The following is a 19,034-nucleotide window of genomic DNA, read 5'->3' on the forward strand; positions in this document are numbered from 1 at the left end:
CACTTACCACACACATACATACTTCAAAAGAATGCTCACTGCTTCAAGCCGGAGTGCAACCAACTACCTAAGCACGACTTTGCTTTGCTTTGTTTTCTACTGCACTGCTCCGCTCTCCCACCTGTGAATCGAAGGGATGCGACAGAGGTGCCTCTCTTTGGTGATTGTCTGCCTCATGCCTTGTAATCTGCCCGTCCTGTGCACCTGCTGATGTCGCAGCTAGTTTTCACAGACTGGGCCAGTGGCGCAATGGATAACGCGTCTGACTACGGATCAGAAGATTGTAGGTTCGACTCCTACCTGGCTCGAGTATTTTTGCAATCTTTGCATTATGGCTTTGGATGCCACGTAAGCGAACATATTTGGTCAAACTGTCCAGCTCTTAAACTGGGAAGTACCTTCTTAGTGCAGTAGGCAGCACGTCAGTCTCATAATCTGAAGGTCCTGAATTCAATCCTTAGAAAAGGCATTGATACTTGTAAAGATGTTTTTCTTTCTTTCCATTTCAGCTGCATGCATGCAAAAATCGAGAAGTTTTGCTGCGACAGCACACCAAAGGATTTGATGTCCCTCAGCCTGCGGTGACCTTCAGAAGCAGATGGGCTCACCCACACCTGACACAACTCTTGTGTCTGAACTATTAACTGAGCCAAAAGAACAGTGGAGAATGCAGGCATTGATCCCACTGCCTCACACATGCAAAGTAAGCGCTCTCCCATTTGAGCAAATTCCCCATTCACATCTGGTATTAGCTCCCAGTTTGCATCTGACTCGCCCCTTATCACTTGCCTGCTCGCTTCCACGACCAGCAGAAATCTCCTGCTTCAGGTTGGCCTGCTCCCTGAACACTTTTCATGCTTTGCTCCAATCGACGTTACTGAGCAATAGCAAGCGAGCAAGGGCAGGACTGGAAGCCACGGATATGGTGAAAGACGCCAAGAAGAGCTCGAGCCTGCGGAAGGGAAGCGAGTTGAGCGTAACGTCGCAGCCGCCACGAGCGTGAGGGAGCAAGCGAGAGGCCTGTCTGACTGATGGACAGATGATTCTATTGCCTGAGGCTTTGTCTGAAAGAAAGTGCTGCCTCTTTTCATGCATTGCTGCTCAAAGGCACTCCCTGCTGACACACAGATGCAAGTGTTCAAGCAAAACGGCGAAGGCACTGTCCTGTGCCTCAGCTGCAACATGTTCAGCTGCAAACTGCTCGTCATATTAAGAGCTCTGCCTTCAGCGAATTGCCACTTACCACACACATACATACTTCAAAAGAATGCTCACTGCTTCAAGCCGGTGTGCAACCAACTACCTAAGCACGACTTTGCTTTGCTTTGTTTTCTACTGCACTGCTCCGCTCTCCCACCTGTGAATCGAAGGGATGCGACAGAGGTGCCTCTCTTTGGTGATTGTCTGCCTCATGCCTTGTAATCTGCCCGTCCTGTGCACCTGCTGATGTCGCAGCTATTTTTCACAGACTGGGCCAGTGGCGCAATGGATAACGCGTCTGACTACAGATCAGAAGATTGTAGGTTCGACTCCTACCTGGCTCGAGTATTTTTGCAATCTTTGCCACGTAAGCGAACATATTTGGTCAAACTGTCCAGCTCTTAAACTGGGAAGTACCTTCTTAGTGCAGTAGGCAGCACGTCAGGGAGGGATTCAAATTCCTGGGGCATTGGGACCGGTTCTGGGGGAGGTGGGACCAGTACAAACCGGACGGTCTGCACCTGGGCAGGACTGGAACCAATGTCCTCGGGGGAGTGTTTGCTAGTGCTGTTGGGGAGGATTTAAACTAATATGGCAGGGGGATGGGAACCAATGCAGGGAGACAGAGGGAAACAAAAAGGAGCCAAAAGCAAAAGACAGAAAGGAGATGAGGAAAAGTGTAGGGCAGAGAAACCCAAGGCAAAGAACAAAAAGGGCCACTGTACAGCAAAATTCTAAAAGGACAAAGGGTGTTAATAAAACAAGCCTCAAGGCTTTGTGTCTTAATGCAAGGAGTATCCGCAATAAGGTGGATGAATTAATTGTGCAAATAGATGTTAACAAATATGATGTGATTGGGATTACGGAGACGTGGCTCCAGGATGATCAGGGCTGGGAACTCAACATTCAGGGGTATTCAACATTCAGGAAGGATAGAATAAAAGGAAAAGGAGGTGGGGTAGCATTGCTGGTTAAAGAGGAGATTAATGCAATAGTTAGGAAAGACATTAGCTTGGATGATGTGGAATCTATATGGGTAGAGCTGCAGAACACCAAAGGGCAAAAAACGTTAGTAGGAGTTGTGTACAGACCTCCAAACAGTAATAGGGATGTTGGGGAGGGCATCAAACAGGAAATTAGGGGTGCATGCAATAAAGGTGTAGCAGTTATAATGGGTGACTTTAATATGCACATAGATTGGGCTAGCCAAACTGGAAGCAATACGGTGGAGGAGGATTTCCTGGAGTGCATAAGGGATGGTTTTCTAGACCAATATGTTGAGGAACCAACTAGGGGGGAGGCCATCTTAGACTGGGTGTTGTGTAATGAGAGAGGATTAATTAGCAATCTCATTGTGCGAGGCCCCTTGGGGAAGAGTGACCATAATATGGTGGAATTCTGCATTAGGATGGAGAATGAAACAGTAAATTCAGAGACCATGGTCCAGAACTTAAAGAAGGGTAACTTTGAAGGTATGAGGCGAGAATTGGCTAGGATAGATTGGCGAATGATACTTAGGGGGTTGACTGTGGATGGGCAATGGCAGACATTTAGAGACCGCATGGATGAAGTACAACAATTGTACATTCCTGTCTGGCGTAAAAATAAAAAGGGGAAGGTGGCTCAACCGTGGCTATCTAGGGAAATCAGGGATAGTATTAAAGCCAAGGAAGTGGCATACAAATTGGCCAGAAATAGCAGCGAACCTGGGGACTGGGAGAAATTTAGAACTCAGCAGAAGAGGACAAAGGGTTTGATTAGGACAGGGAAAATGGAGTACGAGAAGAAGCTTGCAGGGAACATTAAGGCGGATTGCAAAAGTTTCTATAGGTATGTAAAGAGAAAAAGGTTGGTGAAGACAAACGTAGGTCCCCTGCAGTCAGAATCAGGGGAAGTCATAACGGGGAACAAAGAAATGGCGGATCAATTGAACAAGTACTTTGGTTCGGTATTCACTAAGGAGGATACAAACAACCTTCCGGATATAAAAGGGGTCAGAGGGTCTAGTAAGGAAGAGGAACTGAGGGAAATCTTTATTAGTCGGGAAATTGTGTTGGGGAAATTGATGGGATTGAAGGCAGATAAATCCCCAGGGCCTGATGGCCTGCATCCTAGAGTACTTAAGGAGGTGGCCTTGGAAATAGCGGATGCATTGACAGTCATTTTCCAACATTCCATTGACTCTGGATCAGTTCCTATGGAGTGGAGGGTAGCCAATGTAACCCCACTTTTTAAAAAAGGAGGGAGAGAGAAAACAGGGAATTATAGACCGGTCAGCCTGACCTCAGTAGTGGGTAAAATGATGGAATCAATTATTAAGGATGTCATAGCAGTGCATCTGGAAAATGGTGACATGATAGGTCCAAGTCAGCATGGATTTGTGAAAGGGAAATCATGCTTGACAAATCTTCTGGAATTTTTTGAGGATGTTTCCAGTAAAGTGGACAAAGGAGAACCAGTTGATGTGGTATATTTGGACTTTCAGAAGGCTTTCGACAAGGTCCCACACAAGAGATTAATGTGCAAAGTTAAAGCACATGGGATTGGGGGTAGTGTGCTGACGTGGATTGAGAACTGGTTGTCAGACAGGAAGCAAAGAGTAGGAGTAAACGGGTACTTTTCAGAATGGCAGGCAGTGACTAGTGGAGTGCCGCAAGGTTCTGTGCTGGGGCCCCAGCTGTTTACATTGTACATTAATGATTTAGACGAGGGGATTAAATGCAGTATCTCCAAATTTGCGGATGATACTAAGTTGGGTGGCAGTGTGAGCTGCGAGGAGGATGCTATTAGGCTGCAGAGTGACTTGGATAGGTTAGGTGAGTGGGCAAATGCATGGCAGATGAAGTATAATGTGGATAAATGTGAGGTTATCCACTTTGGTGGTAAAAACAGAGAGACAGACTATTATCTGAATGGTGACAGATTAGGAAAAGGGAAGGTGCAACGAGACCTGGGTGTCATGGTACATCAGTCATTGAAGGTTGGCATGCAGGTACAGCAGGCGGTTAAGAAAGCAAATGGCATGTTGGCCTTCATAGCGAGGGGATTTGAATACAGGGGCAGGGAGGTGTTGCTACAGTTGTACAGGGCCTTGGTGAGGCCACACCTGGAGTATTGTGTACAGTTTTGGTCTCCTAACTTGAGGAAGGACATTCTTGCTATTGAGGGAGTGCAGCGAAGGTTCACCAGACTGATTCCCGGGATGGCGGGACTGACCTATCAAGAAAGATTGGATCAATTGGGCTTGTATTCACTGGAGTTCAGAAGAATGAGAGGGGACCTCATAGAAACGTTTAAAATTCTGACGGGTTTAGACAGGTTAGATGCAGAAAGAATGTTCCCAATGTTGGGGAAGTCCAGAACCAGGGGTCACAGTCTGAGGATAAGGGGTAAGCCATTTAGGACCGAGATGAGGAGAAACTTCTTCACCCAGAGAGTGGTGAACCTGTGGAATTCTCTACCACAGAAAGTAGTTGAGGCCAATTCACTAAATATATTCAAAAGGGAGTTAGATGAAGTCCTTACTACTCGGGGGATCAAGGGTTATGGCGAGAAAGCAGGAAGGGGGTACTGAAGTTTCATGTTCAGCCATGAACTCATTGAATGGCGGTGCAGGCTAGAAGGGCTGAATGGCCTGCTCCTGCACCTATTTTCTATGTTTCTATGTTTCTATAATCTGAAGGTCCTGAATTCAATCTTTAGAAAAGGCATTGATACTTGTAAAGATGTTTTTCCTTCTTTCCATTTCAGCTGCATGCATGCAAAAATCGAGAAGTTTTGCTGCGACAGCACACCAAAGGATTTGATGTCCCTCAGCCTGCGGTGACCTTCAGAAGCAGATGGGCTCACCCACACCTGACACAACTCTTGTGTCTGAACTATTAACTGAGCCAAAAGAACAGTGGAGAATGCAGGCATTGATCCCACTGCCTCACACATGCAAAGTAAGCGCTCTCCCATTTGAGCAAATTCCCCATTCACATCTGGTATTAGCTCCCAGTTTGCATCTGACTCGCCCCTTATCACTTGCCTCCTCGCTTCCACGACCAGCAGAAATCTCCTGCTTCAGGTTGGCCTGCTCCCTGAACACTTTTCATGCTTTGCTCCAATCGACGTTACTGAGCAATAGCAAGCGAGCAAGGGCAGGACTGGAAGCCACGGATATGGTGAAAGACGCCAAGAAGAGCTCGAGCCTGCGGAAGGGAAGCGAGTTGAGCCGCCACGAGCGTGAGGGAGCAAGCGAGAGGCCTGTCTGACTGATGGACAGATGATTCTATTGCCTGAGGCTTTGCCTGAAAGAAAGTGCTGCCTCTTTTCATGCATTGCTGCTCAAAGGCACTCCCTGCTGACACACAGATGCAAGTGTTCAAGCAAAACGGCGAAGGCACTGTCCTGTGCCTCAGCTGCAACATGTTCAGCTGTAAACTGCTCGTCATATTAAGAGCTCTGCCTTCAACGAATTGCCACTTACCACACACATACATACTTCAAAAGAATGCTCACTGCTTCAAGCCGGAGTGCAACCAACTACCTAAGCACGACTTTGCTTTGCTTTGTTTTCTACTGCACTGCTGCGCTCTCCCACCTGTGAATCGAAGGGATGCGACAGAGGTGCCTCTCTTTGGTGATTGTCTGCCTCATGCCTTGTAATCTGCCCGTCCTGTGCACCTGCTGATGTCGCAGCTAGTTTTCACAGACTGGGCCAGTGGCGCAATGGATAACGCGTCTGACTACGGATCAGAAGATTGTAGGTTCGACTCCTACCTGGCTCGAGTATTTTTGCAATCTTTGCATTATGGCTTTGGATGCCACGTAAGCGAACATATTTGGTCAAACTGTCCAGCTCTTAAACTGGGAAGTACCTTCTTAGTGCAGTAGGCAGCACGTCAGTCTCATAATCTGAAGGTCCTGAGTTCAATCCTTAGAAAAGGCATTGATACTTGTAAAGATGTTTTTCCTTCTTTCCATTTCAGCTGCATGCATGCAAAAATCGAGAAGTTTTGCTGCGACAGCACACCAAAGGATTTGATGTCCCTCAGCCTGCGGTGACTTTCAGAAGCAGATGGGCTCACCCACACCTGACACAACTCTTGTGTCTGAACTATTAACTGAGCCAAAAGAACAGTGGAGAATGCAGGCATTGATCCCACTGCCTCACACATGCAAAGTAAGCGCTCTCCCATTTGAGCAAATTCCCCATTCACATCTGGTATTAGCTCCCAGTTTGCATCTGACTCGCCCCTTATCACTTGCCTGCTCGCTTCCACGACCAGCAGAAATCTCCTGCTTCAGGTTGGCCTGCTCCCTGAACACTTTTCATGCTTTGCTCCAATCGACGTTACTGAGCAATAGCAAGCGAGCAAGGGCAGGACTGGAAGCCACGGATATGGTGAAAGACGCCAAGAAGAGCTCGAGCCTGCGGAAGGGAAGCGAGTTGAGCCGCCACGAGCGTGAGGGAGCAAGCGAGAGGCCTGTCTGACTGATGGACAGATGATTCTATTGCCTGAGGCTTTGCCTGAAAGAAAGTGCTGCCTCTTTTCATGCATTGCTGCTCAAAGGCACTCCCTGCTGACACACAGATGCAAGTGTTCAAGCAAAACGGCGAAGGCACTGTCCTGTGCCTCAGCTGCAACATGTTCAGCTGTAAACTGCTCGTCATATTAAGAGCTCTGCCTTCAGCGAATTGCCACTTACCACACACATACATACTTCAAAAGAATGCTCACTGCTTCAAGCCGGAGTGCAACCAACTACCTAAGCACGACTTTGCTTTGCTTTGTTTTCTACTGCACTGCTCCGCTCTCCCACCTGTGAATCGAAGGGATGCGACAGAGGTGCCTCTCTTTGGTGATTGTCTGCCTCATGCCTTGTAATCTGCCCGTCCTGTGCACCTGCTGATGTCGCAGCTAGTTTTCACAGACTGGGCCAGTGGCGCAATGGATAACGCGTCTGACTACGGATCAGAAGATTGTAGATTCGACTCCTACCTGGCTCGAGTATTTTTGCAATCTTTGCATTATGGCTTTGGATGCCACGTAAGCGAACATATTTGGTCAAACTTTCCAGCTCTTAAACTGGTAAGTACCTTCTTAGTGCAGTAGGCAGCACGTCAGTCTCATAATCTGAGGGTCCTGAATTCAATCCTTAGAAAAGGCATTGATACTTGTAAAGATGTTTTTCCTTCTTTCCATTTCAGCTGCATGCATGCAAAAATCGAGAAGTTTTGCTGCGACAGCACACCAAAGGATTTGATGTCCCTCAGCCTGCGGTGACCTTCAGAAGCAGATGGGCTCACCCACACCTGACACAACTCTTGTGTCTGAACTATTAACTGAGCCAAAAGAACAGTGGAGAATGCAGGCATTGATCCCACTGCCTCACACGTGCAAAGTAAGCACTCTCGCATTTGAGCAAATTCCCCATTCACATCTGGTATTAGCTCCCAGTTTGCATCTGACTCGCCCCTTATCACTTGCCTGCTCGCTTCCACGACCAGCAGAAATCTCCTGCTTCAGGTTGGCCTGCTCCCTGAACACTTTTCATGCTTTGCTCCAATCGACGTTACTGAGCAATAGCAAGCGAGCAAGGGCAGGACTGGAAGCCACGGATATGGTGAAAGACGCCAAGAAGAGCTCGAGCCTGCGGAAGGGAAGCGAGTTGAGCGTAACGTCGCAGCCGCCACGAGCGTGAGGGAGCAAGCGAGAGGCCTGTCTGACTGATGGACAGATGATTCTATTGCCTGAGGCTTTGCCTGAAAGAAAGTGCTGCCTCTTTTCATGCATTGCTGCTCAAAGGCACTCCCTGCTGACACACAGATGCAAGTGTTCAAGCAAAACGGCGAAGGCACTGTCCTGTGCCTCAGCTGCAACATGTTCAGCTGTAAACTGCTCGTCATATTAAGAGCTCTGCCTTCAACGAATTGCCACTTACCACACACATACATACTTCAAAAGAATGCTCACTGCTTCAAGCCGGAGTGCAACCAACTACCTAAGCACGACTTTGCTTTGCTTTGTTTTCTACTGCACTGCTCCGCTCTCCCACCTGTGAATCGAAGGGATGCGACAGAGGTGCCTCTCTTTGGTGATTGTCTGCCTCATGCCTTGTAATCTGCCCGTCCTGTGCACCTGCTGATGTCGCAGCTATTTTTCACAGAATGGGCCAGTGGCGCAATGGATAACGCGTCTGACTACGGATCAGAAGATTGTAGGTTCGACTCCTACCTGGCTCGAGTATTTTTGCAATCTTTGCCACGTAAGCGAACATATTTGGTCAAACTGTCCAGCTCTTAAACTGGGAAGTACCTTCTTAGTGCAGTAGGCAGCACGTCAGTCTCATAATCTGAAGGTCCTGAATTCAATCCTTAGAAAAGGCATTGATACTTGTAAAGATGTTTTTCTTTCTTTCCATTTCAGCTGCATGCATGCAAAAATCGAGAAGTTTTGCTGCGACAGCACACCAAAGGATTTGATGTCCCTCAGCCTGCGGTGACCTTCAGAAGCAGATGGGCTCACCCACACCTGACACAACTCTTGTGTCTGAACTATTAACTGAGCCAAAAGAACAGTGGAGAATGCAGGCATTGATCCCACTGCCTCACACATGCAAAGTAAGCGCTCTCCCATTTGAGCAAATTCCCCATTCACATCTGGTATTAGCTCCCAGTTTGCATCTGACTCGCCCCTTATCACTTGCCTGCTCGCTTCCACGACCAGCAGAAATCTCCTGCTTCAGGTTGGCCTGCTCCCTGAACACTTTTCATGCTTTGCTCCAATCGACGTTACTGAGCAATAGCAAGCGAGCAAGGGCAGGACTGGAAGCCACGGATATGGTGAAAGACGCCAAGAAGAGCTCGAGCCTGCGGAAGGGAAGCGAGTTGAGCGTAACGTCGCAGCCGCCACGAGCGTGAGGGAGCAAGCGAGAGGCCTGTCTGACTGATGGACAGATGATTCTATTGCCTGAGGCTTTGCCTGAAAGAAAGTGCTGCCTCTTTTCATGCATTGCTGCTCAAAGGCACTCCCTGCTGACACACAGATGCAAGTGTTCAAGCAAAACGGCGAAGGCACTGTCCTGTGCCTCAGCTGCAACATGTTCAGCTGTAAACTGCTCGTCATATTAAGAGCTCTGCCTTCAACGAATTGCCACTTACCACGCACATACATACTTCAAAAGAATGCTCACTGCTTCAAGCCGGCGTGCAACCAACTACCTAAGCACGACTTTGCTTTGCTTTGTTTTCTACTGCACTGCTCCGCTCTCCCACCTGTGAATCGAAGGGATGCGACAGAGGTGCCTCTCTTTGGTGATTGTCTGCCTCATGCCTTGTAATCTGCCCGTCCTGTACACCTGCTGATGTCGCAGCTATTTTTCACAGACTGGGCCAGTGGCGCAATGGATAACGCGTCTGACTACGGATCAGAAGATTGTAGGTTCGACTCCTACCTGGCTCGAGTATTTTTGCAATCTTTGCATTATGGCTTTGGATGCCACGTAAGCGAACATATTTGGTCAAACTGTCCAGCTCTTAAACTGGTAAGTACCTTCTTAGTGCAGTAGGCAGCACGTCAGTCTCATAATCTGAAGGTCCTGAGTTCAATCCTTAGAAAAGGTATTGATACTTGTAAAGATGTTTTTCCTTCTTTCCATTTCAGCTGCATGCATGCAAAAATCGAGAAGTTTTGCTGCGACAGCACACCAAAGGATTTGATGTCCCTCAGCCTGCGGTGACCTTCAGAAGCAGATGGGCTCACCCACACCTGACACAACTCTTGTGTCTGAACTATTAACTGAGCCAAAAGAACAGTGGAGAATGCAGGCATTGATCCCACTGCCTCACACGTGCAAAGTAAGCACTCTCCCATTTGAGCAAATTCCCCATTCACATCTGGTATTAGCTCCCAGTTTGCATCTGACTCGCCCCTTATCACTTGCCTGCTCGCTTCCACGACCAGCAGAAATCTCCTGCTTCAGGTTGGCCTGCTCCCTGAACACTTTTCATGCTTTGCTCCAATCGACGTTACTGAGCAATAGCAAGCGAGCAAGGGCAGGACTGGAAGCCACGGATATGGTGAAAGACGCCAAGAAGAGCTCGAGCCTGCGGAAGGGAAGCGAGTTGAGCGTAACGTCGCAGCCGCCACGAGCGTGAGGGAGCAAGCGAGAGGCCTGTCTGACTGATGGACAGATAATTCTATTGCCTGAGGCTTTGCCTGAAAGAAAGTGCTGCCTCTTTTCATGCATTGCTGCTCAAAGGCACTCCCTGCTGACACACAGATGCAAGTGTTCAAGCAAAACGGCGAAGGCACTGTCCTGTGCCTCAGCTGCAACATGTTCAGCTGTAAACTGCTCGTCATATTAAGAGCTCTGCCTTCAACGAATTGCCACTTACCACACACATACATACTTCAAAAGAATGCTCACTGCTTCAAGCCGGAGTGCAACCAACTACCTAAGCACGACTTTGCTTTGCTTTGTTTTCTACTGCACTGCTCCGCTCTCCCACCTGTGAATCGAAGGGATGCGACAGAGGTGCCTCTCTTTGGTGATTGTCTGCCTCATGCCTTGTAATCTGCCCGTCCTGTGCACCTGCTGATGTCGCAGCTAGTTTTCACAGACTGGGCCAGTGGCGCAATGGATAACGCGTCTGACTACGGATCAGAAGATTGTAGGTTCGACTCCTACCTGGCTCGAGTATTTTTGCAATCTTTGCCACGTAAGCGAACATATTTGGTCAAACTGTCCAGCTCTTAAACTGGGAAGTACCTTCTTAGTGCAGTAGGCAGCACGTCAGTCTCATAATCTGAAGGTCCTGAATTCAATCCTTAGAAAAGGCATTGATACTTGTAAAGATGTTTTTCTTTCTTTCCATTTCAGCTGCATGCATGCAAAAATCGAGAAGTTTTGCTGCGACAGCACACCAAAGGATTTGATGTCCCTCAGCCTGCGGTGACCTTCAGAAGCAGATGGGCTCACCCACACCTGACACAACTCTTGTGTCTGAACTATTAACTGAGCCAAAAGAACAGTGGAGAATGCAGGCATTGATCCCACTGCCTCACACATGCAAAGTAAGCGCTCTCCCATTTGAGCAAATTCCCCATTCACATCTGGTATTAGCTCCCAGTTTGCATCTGACTCGCCCCTTATCACTTGCCTGCTCGCTTCCACGACCAGCAGAAATCTCCTGCTTCAGGTTGGCCTGCTCCCTGAACACTTTTCATGCTTTGCTCCAATCGACGTTACTGAGCAATAGCAAGCGAGCAAGGGCAGGACTGGAAGCCACGGATATGGTGAAAGACGCCAAGAAGAGCTCGAGCCTGCGGAAGGGAAGCGAGTTGAGCGTAACGTCGCAGCCGCCACGAGCGTGAGGGAGCAAGCGAGAGGCCTGTCTGACTGATGGACAGATGATTCTATTGCCTGAGGCTTTGCCTGAAAGAAAGTGCTGCCTCTTTTCATGCATTGCTGCTCAAAGGCACTCCCTGCTGACACACAGATGCAAGTGTTCAAGCAAAACGGCGAAGGCACTGTCCTGTGCCTCAGCTGCAACATGTTCAGCTGTAAACTGCTCGTCATATTAAGAGCTCTGCCTTCAACGAATTGCCACTTACCACACACATACATACTTCAAAAGAATGCTCACTGCTTCAAGCCGGAGTGCAACCAACTACCTAAGCACGACTTTGCTTTGCTTTGTTTTCTACTGCACTGCTCCGCTCTCCCACCTGTGAATCGAAGGGATGCGACAGAGGTGCCTCTCTTTGGTGATTGTCTGCCTCATGCCTTGTAATCTGCCCGTCCTGTGCACCTGCTGATGTCGCAGCTATTTTTCACAGACTGGGCCAGTGGCGCAATGGATAACGCGTCTGACTACAGATCAGAAGATTGTAGGTTCGACTCCTACCTGGCTCGAGTATTTTTGCAATCTTTGCATTATGGCTTTGGATGCCACGTAAGCGAACATATTTGGTCAAACTGTCCAGCTCTTAAACTGGGAAGTACCTTCTTAGTGCAGTAGGCAGCACGTCAGTCTCATAATCTAAAGGTCCTGAATTCAATCCTTAGAAAAGGCATTGATACTTGTAAAGATGTTTTTCTTTCTTTCCATTTCAGCTGCATGCATGCAAAAATCGAGAAGTTTTGCTGCGACAGCACACCAAAGGATTTGATGTCCCTCAGCCTGCGGTGACCTTCAGAAGCAGATGGGCTCACCCACACCTGACACAACTCTTGTGTCTGAACTATTAACTGAGCCAAAAGAACAGTGGAGAATGCAGGCATTGATCCCACTGCCTCACACATGCAAAGTAAGCGCTCTCCCATTTGAGCAAATTCCCCATTCACATCTGGTATTAGCTCCCAGTTTGCATCTGACTCGCCCCTTATCACTTGCCTGCTCGCTTCCACGACCAGCAGAAATCTCCTGCTTCAGGTTGGCCTGCTCCCTGAACACTTTTCATGCTTTGCTCCAATCGACGTTACTGAGCAATAGCAAGCGAGCAAGGGCAGGACTGGAAGCCACGGATATGGTGAAAGACGCCAAGAAGAGCTCGAGCCTGCGGAAGGGAAGCGAGTTGAGCGTAACGTCGCAGCCGCCACGAGCGTGAGGGAGCAAGCGAGAGGCCTGTCTGACTGATGGACAGATGATTCTATTGCCTGAGGCTTTGCCTGAAAGAAAGTGCTGCCTCTTTTCATGCATTGCTGCTCAAAGGCACTCCCTGCTGACACACAGATGCAAGTGTTCAAGCAAAACGGCGAAGGCACTGTCCTGTGCCTCAGCTGCAACATGTTCAGCTGTAAACTGCTCGTCATATTAAGAGCTCTGCCTTCAACGAATTGCCACTTACCACACACATACATACTTCAAAAGAATGCTCACTGCTTCAAGCCGGAGTGCAACCAACTACCTAAGCACGACTTTGCTTTGCTTTGTTTTCTACTGCACTGCTCCGCTCTCCCACCTGTGAATCGAAGGGATGCGACAGAGGTGCCTCTCTTTGGTGATTGTCTGCCTCATGCCTTGTAATCTGCCCGTCCTGTGCACCTGCTGATGTCGCAGCTAGTTTTCACAGACTGGGCCAGTGGCGCAATGGATAACGCGTCTGACTACGGATCAGAAGATTGTAGGTTCGACTCCTACCTGGCTCGAGTATTTTTGCAATCTTTGCATTATGGCTTTGGATGCCACGTAAGCGAACATATTTGGTCAAACTGTCCAGCTCTTAAACTGGGAAGTACCTTCTTAGTGCAGTAGGCAGCACGTCAGTCTCATAATCTGAAGGTCCTGAATTCAATCCTTAGAAAAGGCATTGATACTTGTAAAGATGTTTTTCTTTCTTTCCATTTCAGCTGCATGCATGCAAAAATCGAGAAGTTTTGCTGCGACAGCACACCAAAGGATTTGATGTCCCTCAGCCTGCGGTGACCTTCAGAAGCAGATGGGCTCACCCACACCTGACACAACTCTTGTGTCTGAACTATTAACTGAGCCAAAAGAACAGTGGAGAATGCAGGCATTGATCCCACTGCCTCACACATGCAAAGTAAGCGCTCTCCCATTTGAGCAAATTCCCCATTCACATCTGGTATTAGCTCCCAGTTTGCATCTGACTCGCCCCTTATCACTTGCCTGCTCGCTTCCACGACCAGCAGAAATCTCCTGCTTCAGGTTGGCCTGCTCCCTGAACACTTTTCATGCTTTGCTCCAATCGACGTTACTGAGCAATAGCAAGCGAGCAAGGGCAGGACTGGAAGCCACGGATATGGTGAAAGACGCCAAGAAGAGCTCGAGCCTGCGGAAGGGAAGCGAGTTGAGCGTAACGTCGCAGCCGCCACGAGCGTGAGGGAGCAAGCGAGAGGCCTGTCTGACTGATGGACAGATGATTCTATTGCCTGAGGCTTTGCCTGAAAGAAAGTGCTGCCTCTTTTCATGCATTGCTGCTCAAAGGCACTCCCTGCTGACACACAGATGCAAGTGTTCAAGCAAAACGGCGAAGGCACTGTCCTGTGCCTCAGCTGCAACATGTTCAGCTGTAAACTGCTCGTCATATTAAGAGCTCTGCCTTCAGCGAATTGCCACTTACCACACACATACATACTTCAAAAGAATGCTCACTGCTTCAAGCCGGAGTGCAACCAACTACCTAAGCACGACTTTGCTTTGCTTTGTTTTCTACTGCACTGCTCCGCTCTCCCACCTGTGAATCGAAGGGATGCGACAGAGGTGCCTCTCTTTGGTGATTGTCTGCCTCATGCCTTGTAATCTGCCCGTCCTGTGCACCTGCTGATGTCGCAGCTATTTTTCACAGACTGGGCCAGTGGCGCAATGGATAACGCGTCTGACTACGGATCAGAAGATTGTAGGTTCGACTCCTACCTGGCTCGAGTATTTTTGCAATCTTTGCCACGTAAGCGAACATATTTGGTCAAACTGTCCAGCTCTTAAACTGGGAAGTACCTTCTTAGTGCAGTAGGCAGCACGTCAGTCTCATAATCTGAAGGTCCTGAATTCAATCCTTAGAAAAGGCATTGATACTTGTAAAGATGTTTTTCTTTCTTTCCATTTCAGCTGCATGCATGCAAAAATCGAGAAGTTTTGCTGCGACAGCACACCAAAGGATTTGATGTCCCTCAGCCTGCGGTGACCTTCAGAAGCAGATGGGCTCACCCACACCTGACACAACTCTTGTGTCTGAACTATTAACTGAGCCAAAAGAACAGTGGAGAATGCAGGCATTGATCCCACTGCCTCACACATGCAAAGTAAGCGCTCTCCCATTTGAGCAAATTCCCCATTCACATCTGGTATTAGCTCCCAGTTTGCATCTGACTCGCCCCTTATCACTTGCCTGCTCGCTTCCACGACCAGCAGAAATCTCCTGCTTCAGGTTGGCCTGCTCCCTGAACACTTTTCATGCTTTGCTCCAATCGACGTTACTGAGCAATAGCAAGCGAGCAAGGGCAGGACTGGAAGCCACGGATATGGTGAAAGACGCCAAGAAGAGCTCGAGCCTGCGGAAGGGAAGCGAGTTGAGCGTAACGTCGCAGCCGCCACGAGCGTGAGGGAGCAAGCGAGAGGCCTGTCTGACTGATGGACAGATGATTCTATTGCCTGAGGCTTTGCCTGAAAGAAAGTGCTGCCTCTTTTCATGCATTGCTGCTCAAAGGCACTCCCTGCTGACACACAGATGCAAGTGTTCAAGCAAAACGGCGAAGGCACTGTCCTGTGCCTCAGCTGCAACATGTTCAGCTGTAAACTGCTCGTCATATTAAGAGCTCTGCCTTCAGCGAATTGCCACTTACCACACACATACATACTTCAAAAGAATGCTCACTGCTTCAAGCCGGAGTGCAACCAACTACCTAAGCACGACTTTGCTTTGCTTTGTTTTCTACTGCACTGCTCCGCTCTCCCACCTGTGAATCGAAGGGATGCGACAGAGGTGCCTCTCTTTGGTGATTGTCTGCCTCATGCCTTGTAATCTGCCCGTCCTGTGCACCTGCTGATGTCGCAGCTATTTTTCACAGACTGGGCCAGTGGCGCAATGGATAACGCGTCTGACTACGGATCAGAAGATTGTAGGTTCGACTCCTACCTGGCTCGAGTATTTTTGCAATCTTTGCCACGTAAGCGAACATATTTGGTCAAACTGTCCAGCTCTTAAACTGGGAAGTACCTTCTTAGTGCAGTAGGCAGCACGTCAGTCTCATAATCTGAAGGTCCTGAATTCAATCCTTAGAAAAGGCATTGATACTTGTAAAGATCTTTTTCTTTCTTTCCATTTCAGCTGCATGCATGCAAAAATCGAGAAGTTTTGCTGCGACAGCACACCAAAGGATTTGATGTCCCTCAGCCTGCGGTGACCTTCAGAAGCAGATGGGCTCACCCACACCTGACACAACTCTTGTGTCTGAACTATTAACTGAGCCAAAAGAACAGTGGAGAATGCAGGCATTGATCCCACTGCCTCACACATGCAAAGTAAGCGCTCTCCCATTTGAGCAAATTCCCCATTCACATCTGGTATTAGCTCCCAGTTTGCATCTGACTCGCCCCTTATCACTTGCCTGCTCGCTTCCACGACCAGCAGAAATCTCCTGCTTCAGGTTGGCCTGCTCCCTGAACACTTTTCATGCTTTGCTCCAATCGACGTTACTGAGCAATAGCAAGCGAGCAAGGGCAGGACTGGAAGCCACGGATATGGTGAAAGACGCCAAGAAGAGCTCGAGCCTGCGGAAGGGAAGCGAGTTGAGCGTAACGTCGCAGCCGCCACGAGCGTGAGGGAGCAAGCGAGAGGCCTGTCTGACTGATGGACAGATAATTCTATTGCCTGAGGCTTTGCCTGAAAGAAAGTGCTGCCTCTTTTCATGCATTGCTGCTCAAAGGCACTCCCTGCTGACACACAGATGCAAGTGTTCAAGCAAAACGGCGAAGGCACTGTCCTGTGCCTCAGCTGCAACATGTTCAGCTGTAAACTGCTCGTCATATTAAGAGCTCTGCCTTCAACGAATTGCCACTTACCACACACATACATACTTCAAAAGAATGCTCACTGCTTCAAGCCGGAGTGCAACCAACTACCTAAGCACGACTTTGCTTTGCTTTGTTTTCTACTGCACTTCTCCGCTCTCCCACCTGTGAATCGAAGGGATGCGACAGAGGTGCCTCTCTTTGGTGATTGTCTGCCTCATGCCTTGTAATCTGCCCGTCCTGTGCACCTGCTGATGTCGCAGCTATTTTTCACAGACTGGGCCAGTGGCGCAATGGATAACGCGTCTGACTACAGATCAGAAGATTGTAGGTTCGACTCCTACCTGGCTCGAGTATTTTTGCAATCTTTGCCACGTAAGCGAACATATTTGGTCAAACTGTCCAGCTCTTAAACTGGGAAGTACCTTCTTAGTGCAGTAGGCAGCACGTCAGTCTCATAATCTGAAGGTCCTGAATTCAATCCTTAGAAAAGGCATTGATACTTGTAAAGATGTTTTTCTTTCTTTCCATTTCAGCTGCATGCATGCAAAAATCGAGAAGTTTTGCTGCGACAGCACACCAAAGGATTTGATGTCCCTCAGCCTGCGGTGACCTTCAGAAGCAGATGGGCTCACCCACACCTGACACAACTCTTGTGTCTGAACTATTAACTGAGCCAAAAGAACAGTGGAGAATGCAGGCATTGATCCCACTGCCTCACACATGCAAAGTAAGCGCTCTCCCATTTGAGCAAATTCCCCATTCACATCTGGTATTAGCTCCCAGTTTGCATCTGACTCGCCCCTTATCACTTGCCTGCTCGCTTCCACGACCAGCAGAAATCTCCTGCTTCAGGTTGGCCTGCTCCCTGAACACTTTTCATGCTTTGCTCCAATCGACGTTACTGAGCAATAGCAAGCGAGCAAGGGCAGGACTGGAAGCCACGGATATGGTGAAAGACGCCAAGAAGAGCTCGAGCCTGCGGAAGGGAAGCGAGTTGAGCGTAACGTCGCAGCCGCCACGAGCGTGAGGGAGCAAGCGAGAGGCCTGTCTGACTGATGGACAGATGATTCTATTGCCTGAGGCTTTGCCTGAAAGAAAGTGCTGCCTCTTTTCATGCATTGCTGCTCAAAGGCACTCCCTGCTGACACACAGATGCAAGTGTTCAAGCAAAACGGCGAAGGCACTGTCCTGTGCCTCAGCTGCAACATGTTCAGCTGTAAACTGCTCGTCATATTAAGAGCTCTGCCTTCAGCGAATTGCCACTTACCACACACATACATACTTCAAAAGAATGCTCACTGCTTCAAGCCGGAGTGCAACCAACTACCTAAGCACGACTTTGCTTTGCTTTGTTTTCTACTGCACTGCTCCGCTCTCCCACCTGTGAATCGAAGGGATGCGACAGAGGTGCCTCTCTTTGGTGATTGTCTGCCTCATGCCTTGTAATCTGCCCGTCCTGTGCACCTGCTGATGTCGCAGCTAGTTTTCACAGACTGGGCCAGTGGCGCAATGGATAACGCGTCTGACTACGGATCAGAAGATTGTAGGTTCGACTCCTACCTGGCTCGAGTATTTTTGCAATCTTTGCATTATGGCTTTGGATGCCACGTAAGCGAACATATTTGGTCAAACTGTCCAGCTCTTAAACTGGGAAGTACCTTCTTAGTGCAGTAGGCAGCACGTCAGTCTCATAATCTAAAGGTCCTGAATTCAATCCTTAGAAAAGGCATTGATACTTGTAAAGATGTTTTTCTTTCTTTCCATTTCAGCTGCATGCATGCAAAAATCGAGAAGTTTTGCTGCGACAGCACACCAAAGGATTTGATGTCCCTCAGCCTGCGGTGACCTTCAGAAGCAGATGGGCTCACCCACACCTGACACAACTCTTGTGTCTGAACTATTAACTGAGCCAAAAGAACAGTGGAGAATGCAGGCATTGATCCCACTGCCTCACACATGCAAAGTAAGCGCTCTCCCATTTGAGCAAATTCCCCATTCACATCTGGTATTAGCTCCCAGTTTGCATCTGACTCGCCCCTTATCACTTGCCTGCTCGCTTCCACGACCAGCAGAAATCTCCTGCTTCAGGTTGGCCTGCTCCCTGAACACTTTTCATGCTTTGCTCCAATCGACGTTACTGAGCAATAGCAAGCGAGCAAGGGCAGGACTGGAAGCCACGGATATGGTGAAAGACGCCAAGAAGAGCTCGAGCCTGCGGAAGGGAAGCGAGTTGAGCGTAACGTCGCAGCCGCCACGAGCGTGAGGGAGCAAGCGAGAGGCCTGTCTGACTGATGGACAGATGATTCTATTGCCTGAGGCTTTGCCTGAAAGAAAGTGCTGCCTCTTTTCATGCATTGCTGCTCAAAGG

The 19,034-nt window shown here is 48.7% G+C and overlaps 13 non-coding genes across 13 annotated transcripts; all 13 read left to right on the forward strand.

Annotated features, from left to right (window-relative positions):
• The first annotated feature begins 235 nt into the window (after positions 1 to 235).
• On the forward strand, positions 236 to 308 carry trnar-acg (transfer RNA arginine (anticodon ACG)). Its single transcript has one exon. It is a non-coding gene; the product is annotated as a tRNA-Arg (tRNA).
• Positions 309 to 1,471: 1,163 nt separating this feature from the next.
• On the forward strand, positions 1,472 to 1,544 carry trnac-aca (transfer RNA cysteine (anticodon ACA)). Its single transcript has one exon. It is a non-coding gene; the product is annotated as a tRNA-Cys (tRNA).
• A 4,355-nt stretch (positions 1,545 to 5,899) lies between these two features.
• Positions 5,900 to 5,972, forward strand: trnar-acg (transfer RNA arginine (anticodon ACG)). Its single transcript has one exon. It is a non-coding gene; the product is annotated as a tRNA-Arg (tRNA).
• A 1,150-nt stretch (positions 5,973 to 7,122) lies between these two features.
• Positions 7,123 to 7,195, forward strand: trnar-acg (transfer RNA arginine (anticodon ACG)). Its single transcript has one exon. It is a non-coding gene; the product is annotated as a tRNA-Arg (tRNA).
• A 1,163-nt stretch (positions 7,196 to 8,358) lies between these two features.
• trnar-acg (transfer RNA arginine (anticodon ACG)) lies at positions 8,359 to 8,431 on the forward strand. The gene has a single exon. It is a non-coding gene; the product is annotated as a tRNA-Arg (tRNA).
• Positions 8,432 to 9,577: 1,146 nt separating this feature from the next.
• Positions 9,578 to 9,650, forward strand: trnar-acg (transfer RNA arginine (anticodon ACG)). The gene has a single exon. It is a non-coding gene; the product is annotated as a tRNA-Arg (tRNA).
• A 1,163-nt stretch (positions 9,651 to 10,813) lies between these two features.
• On the forward strand, positions 10,814 to 10,886 carry trnar-acg (transfer RNA arginine (anticodon ACG)). The gene has a single exon. It is a non-coding gene; the product is annotated as a tRNA-Arg (tRNA).
• A 1,146-nt stretch (positions 10,887 to 12,032) lies between these two features.
• trnac-aca (transfer RNA cysteine (anticodon ACA)) lies at positions 12,033 to 12,105 on the forward strand. The gene has a single exon. It is a non-coding gene; the product is annotated as a tRNA-Cys (tRNA).
• A 1,163-nt stretch (positions 12,106 to 13,268) lies between these two features.
• trnar-acg (transfer RNA arginine (anticodon ACG)) lies at positions 13,269 to 13,341 on the forward strand. The gene has a single exon. It is a non-coding gene; the product is annotated as a tRNA-Arg (tRNA).
• Positions 13,342 to 14,504: 1,163 nt separating this feature from the next.
• Positions 14,505 to 14,577, forward strand: trnar-acg (transfer RNA arginine (anticodon ACG)). The gene has a single exon. It is a non-coding gene; the product is annotated as a tRNA-Arg (tRNA).
• A 1,146-nt stretch (positions 14,578 to 15,723) lies between these two features.
• Positions 15,724 to 15,796, forward strand: trnar-acg (transfer RNA arginine (anticodon ACG)). Its single transcript has one exon. It is a non-coding gene; the product is annotated as a tRNA-Arg (tRNA).
• A 1,146-nt stretch (positions 15,797 to 16,942) lies between these two features.
• Positions 16,943 to 17,015, forward strand: trnac-aca (transfer RNA cysteine (anticodon ACA)). The gene has a single exon. It is a non-coding gene; the product is annotated as a tRNA-Cys (tRNA).
• A 1,146-nt stretch (positions 17,016 to 18,161) lies between these two features.
• On the forward strand, positions 18,162 to 18,234 carry trnar-acg (transfer RNA arginine (anticodon ACG)). The gene has a single exon. It is a non-coding gene; the product is annotated as a tRNA-Arg (tRNA).
• The last annotated feature ends 800 nt before the right edge of the window (positions 18,235 to 19,034 follow it).

Source organism: Pristiophorus japonicus, chromosome 1 (genome assembly GCF_044704955.1).
Source record: "Pristiophorus japonicus isolate sPriJap1 chromosome 1, sPriJap1.hap1, whole genome shotgun sequence".
Classification (NCBI taxonomy): Eukaryota; Metazoa; Chordata; class Chondrichthyes; family Pristiophoridae; genus Pristiophorus; species Pristiophorus japonicus.